Here is a 6,000-nt window from a genome sequence, read left to right as displayed (position 1 = left end):
TTGTAATTATTTTAATTATTTTTATTTCCAAACTGATTTTAACCAGTTCTATAGTAAGGTAACATTCCAATAGACAATATGCAAAGCTTTTTTTTCAGTTTACAGCAGTATTTATTACACAAAATTTAAGTAAAGCTTAACATGCCGATCTTGCCCCGATCTCCCCTATAATATACGTGTCGAAATTCCCAACACTGGGGGGAGATGAACAGGATTACCGTGAAGACGTCTGCTTCTATTTATACTATTTGAGATGCAGTTTTTTGCGTTTTATAATTGCGTTTTAACAAGGTATGTCAAGAGAACGTACACTAAGAGGGGGTTTTTCGAAAAATTTCCCCCACGGGAAGTGTTATACATTTGTAATAGATACATTTTAAGCCACAACAACGCGTGACGGGGTCTGCTAGTACTGTACTATATAAATTAGGAGTTTTTTAAAAACTACTTGTGAGTACTTTTTGGTTTGACACAACTTTCATGATGTTCTTGATGTTTTTATAGTAAGTGAACTTGGCGAGTTTAAACTAATTTGTTTGGGTTCTTATTTTATGAAGGAAGCAAAACTAAAATAAAAATAATCTTACAGTTTTCAGTTGTGGCAAATTATTATATTTGTAGATACCTATTGGAAAAAATTACGTATGAAATATGTACTGAAACATTTTTTCTTTACAGAAAATTGGGTACTTCGTAAATAATTGTAATGGAAACATCTTTTCTTCTCAGTCGTTTATCACGTTAACCCACTGATAAATTAGAATAACTTATTTATTCATTGTTCATAATCAGGTTAGAAATACCACTTAAATTTTATTTTAATTCATGAAAAAGAAATTTTATTCTTCAAAAACGTTTCTAAAAAAATTTACTTAATAAGAAATAACACACGATAAATTTAACTTCTACTTACCAAAGATGTGAAACGGGATAGTTGAAAACTTAAAACCATAACTCCGACAACCAGAAATATCAAAATAATAGAAAATACAAGACGCAGTAAACCATCCAGTCCAAAGAAAACAACTGCGCAGAAGAAGAAACTTGTTTGATACACTCCCAAACAATATACGGCTGGTAGATATGCTTCACAAACTAGGTTTACTTCTTGTATATAAGTCCATAAATCCCAATGCGTCTCAATCAAGATTTCGATTTTATTTTTTAGAAAACTTTCGTTTTTTTTCAATTCATCGACTGCATGAGATAAATTCTTGAATCTCTTTGACATCACGACGGCCCATGCACCTACAACAATAACACAACAATCTAATTGTCCAATTCCGTAAATGCACATTAATGTGATATTCAGATTACAGAATGCGAGTTCAAACTCGGAATTAGTTATTTCCTTTAAAGCAGGATACAGAAATAAGTCAATTACAGTAACAAATGTCATTATTGTGAAAAATAAATCTGTAAGTAGCGTTACAAAAATTATTTGAATATCATCAGCCATTTTTTCCTCTCCTTCGTATCCACTGTTGTTTCTAGGAAAGTAAAGCCTTTTCCTTTTAAAGAAACTAAATTGGAAAGCTAGAAAAATATAAAATGTAATCAAAATCAATTTTATGAGTCTCTTGTTTTTAGGGAACATTCGGATCCATCCGACACACACCAAATTGTCTGTTATTTCTTGAGTAGAAAGTATTATGTTAGTCCACATAAATATCTCTATAGCTGTTTGGTACAAAGGATATAACTTTGACAGATATTTCCATTTTTTGGCAGGCTTCTTACAATCGCAGTACACCATTTTAATCCCAAATATTTCTAACGATAAGAGGACTGGTCGTAGAAAGCAAACAATGCACAAACTACGTTTTGTGTTACCTGAATACATCTTTTACTCTTACCTATCGAATGACCTAATGTAAATGAGAAAATGTTAGTTCAGGATGCAGTTTCTATTCTACGACTATAATGCAAAATACTTCGTTACATAAGTAAATTTAGCTTCTCTTATAAAAGAAGATATTTCTGAATAAGACGCAAACGATCGATTTGAGTGTTGTATTGTCATCACGGGACGTAAGTGCATCGGTGGCCTTCACTAGCAAATGAATTAAGTAACTGCATTAAAGAATCTTATTTCGTGTCTAAGATTCCATCGTTATAAAAAAATATCGTACTTTGTCTCATTTAGTATTGCTTGTTAAATTTTGTTTTTGTAAATATATATACAGTTCGATAAATTAAACAAAAACAATTTAATATTACAATTTTAGTTCTATTCGAAATTGCATTTTTTAGACATATTTAATCTGTTATATAATAAAACTTTAATCAAAAATTTTCGTCTTTATACTTAATTTTAATTTATTTATAGCATTATCCATTACAAAGTGATTTCACTATGTTTACTTTTAATTAAATATTCGTGTGATTATCGCATTTTCAATCGAAATACGACATACTTTTTATGTAAATTAATTGTCTTCTGTCGATGCTTGTCTTACATTTAAGATATTAAGACATTTTTTCAAGTCCCTCGTTGTTTGGATTACGGATTGCTGCCGGATAATGAAAAATGGCATCTGACATATAACATACGAAATTTCTTAGAAGTTGACTCGAAATTAAATTCGAATCCTTCAGAAAATACCACAAGTGTTTCTGGAAAAATATGATTTAAATTGTCTTTTACCTTTTACAAAATGTCGACACTAAACGAAAACTAACTTCTACAACACACTTAATCTCACTGAAAATTTTTTATTAACTTTAACAAACGTTTACAACTAGCTCTACAGGCCATCTTCAGGTTTTTAAAAATCATAAAACATTGATAACTGTTTTTCCTTTATATATATAGAACAGTAAAGAACACATTTGAATACAAAATTCTTTCAAATATTAAGCTATTTGAATCCAAAGAATAAATTACAGTAAATTATGTACAATTTAAAATAACAAAATGACAAAATAGATAAAAAAGAAAACGTTACATTTACAATAATTTTTAATTCTGTGGACATTATGCACTCTTCACTGATAACTTGTTTACAATCATATATTATCACGCTGTGGATAATACTGTGGCATTATAGTTTTGTACATCTCCCCAAAAATTCACTTCTATAAATGTCAGTTTTTTTTCAAATTTATCGCTATTGTTGATGAATGTACCGGTTTTATAATGCCTTCTATTCTTCCTCTGATACTTCGCTTTGCGCCATTCTAGACAAAGCTGTACAATACTGTCCTTTCTCAATGTTATACATGTGTTTGTGTCCTCCCAGTTGGCTACGTCGGCAATACCAAGTCAGAATTTACCGTTATGTTCATATGAAAATCTCGCGCGATAGATCACGTATGAAAACGGTCGAGTTCGGGATGGATGAGGGAGTCGTGAGACAGCGCTCCAGAAATAAAGCACTCTTTCACGCATTTACACAGTACATAATAACAATTTATTTCTCACGGTAACAAAAATGTAATATCAGCGAAAGAGTCAATTCTACAAGCAGGTTGAACCGAGACAGAGCGTTTATAAATTCGGACGCGTCAGTAAATATGGTCAGGATCGGTCAGGGTCGGCTTTGACATCCTGGAGAAAGGAACGAGAGTCTCCCTCTGATTAGGACGAGTCTTGAATTCAACAGAGCGTAATAGCAATATTTACAGAAGATTTCGATTTATTAGTTCGGCTAAGCTCGGATGAAAATTACGGGAAGTGGAGAAGATCGGCGGTGGAACAGAATGAAATTCAAAATCTTTCGTTTTGGGTCCTCCCCCGGCTATTGTGATGCTTATTTATGGTAAAGTTGCCGGTTGTTCCAATCCGCGATTTTGTCTCTATTTCCTTGAATTCGGAAACTGTGTCACTCATAGAGGAAGTGTAATCCGTGGAAAAAATTTATAAAGTTTTTTAACTGTATGGAACTTGGAACTTTCCCCCTTCTGGGTTTTTGACAAAACAAAAATTATAAAATTAAATCAGGTTTTTACTAATTAAATAATTTTCACTTGTCCGGGTTCTCATATGTTCTTTAAGAAGTTTTTTAGGGTTACTTGTTTGTAACAGTATGTATTCTTTCTTTAAATTCAGTTGTTTATTTTTATACGGGTATTTTGTATATTCCAGCCTGCTCTCCTTTTGTAACTTTATAATTCCAAAACTATAAATGGTGGCCACTCTTTTGCAAACCAACTGAGACTTTATAGTCTACTATTTCAGTCATAACATCGGTTATGTTCTTGTTATATGTAAATTAAGTCCCTTCTTGTGTGAACCGCCGGGGAGGTTGAAGGTCTCCCTTTTCGGCGACAGGTCGTGAAACCTGCTCACTGTCAAGATGGCTTAAACGTTTCTTCTTCCCTATCCCGCGGTAACAAGGAAACAACGATTTATTAGCTATCTATCTAGACGGTACAATAACTATTATCGACGGTAAATTCTGAGTCCCTAAAATTCGAGGGGCCGAGAGAGAGTTCACAAAAATTTGTTCCATGCCTCTTTATGTTGATAGTTCTCTTCAGGAAATTAATATTATACGTAGGACACAAGATTCATAGGGCACAATATATAAAAATAGAACACAGTATTTAAGTAACGGTGGATGAACGACCACTCTGAGAGAGGGAGGCAAGCGGCTTTTATAGTTTCGTCGTGGGAGAATGGTTATGTGAATAAGTGTTGTGAGGTAAAAGGTACGCGGATGGGTCAAAGTTGTCCCCGGGTTCATGCTAACTATCAACTTTGGAGTTGGAATGTGGGATTATTTTAGAAATGGACGGATGTTTACTTTGAACGAAAGGGCAGGTTGGCATTTTTCCCTTTTTCACGTTAGGTTTTAGTTTAGAATTTAAAGGAAAATTTAATTGGGGGTTTAAGAAAATACGGGATATTAATCGGAAAATTCGGTAAAAATTTCGGATTTCACACTTGTTACCATTCTCATTCTTTTCTCCGTATAACTTGTCAATTTTTCAATTGCAATAGTTTTATATCATAAGGTTACAGCAACGTTTTTAATTTTATCCAGCTCTTTTATCCTGTCATATATATGTTTGAACAATACATGAAGGCTCTCCTTATTAATGCCCTGAATACCAATATTTTATAAACGTGCTCTTGTTTTTTTTTTGTAGTAATCGCGTTCTGTTTTGTCTATCTTCCACTTACTTTTAATGTTGTCTTTTGTCATTTTATTAAAAGAATAAAAAAATAAAAAGTAAAAAATTAGCATCTTGCTCAGGTCTTTCGTCATTGCATACTCTGTATTAGTTGTCCTTGTCAGTATTCTTGTTTAGTAAGTTAATTTTCAGTTAATATAACTAGTTTTAACTTAGTAATAAGTTATATTTAAGATAGCTATAAGTTTATTTTAAGTTATCAGCATATTCGCTGTTTCTCCTGGTTGTTTCTGTTACGTTATTCTGCTTCTTATATGGCTTGGTAGCCTAGTTTCTGTATTATTTTCGTTTCTTTATCTTTACCCCATTTTGAGATATTAAACGAAAATTAGACACCAACAAACATTCACAGAAATTTTGTTTTATTTTTTGACTTCAGCACCGAGTTGCGCGGAATAATATAAAACGACATCCACAATGATGCTTTGTATTTATCCCGCGCAACAATCAATACTAAATGAATGGTTTCTCGGGTACCTCGTCTCCAGTTTTGTCAAAACTGCTGAAATCCAATAATGATTAATATACTGTAATATTATAACACATAACTACAATACCACGTATAATACTATTAAATAATAATAAAAATAATAACAATTTAAACGTTAAAGATTATTCGTCTGTATATATAAACTAGGTGTTACCCGAGGCTTCGCCTGCGCGGATTTTGCAAATTGATAGAAATATTTCTCCCTCGGTACTTCACTAAGATTCTCAAACATTATTTGTTACTAATTTGGTAAATTTATTGATTTTTGTTTGTTTCAAACTATGGACTGCTGATGCACCTAAATTTAAGTTTTTAATATTATGGGATATCGAGATACAAATTCAACAACAATAGTAAGTTTTTAATTTTTA

This window comes from Centruroides sculpturatus, unplaced genomic scaffold (genome assembly GCF_000671375.1).
Source record: "Centruroides sculpturatus isolate CEXI.00-Female unplaced genomic scaffold, Cexi_2.0 scaffold674, whole genome shotgun sequence".
NCBI classification, from domain to species: domain Eukaryota; kingdom Metazoa; phylum Arthropoda; class Arachnida; order Scorpiones; family Buthidae; genus Centruroides; species Centruroides sculpturatus.
Note: the sequence above shows the minus strand (reverse complement) of the source record.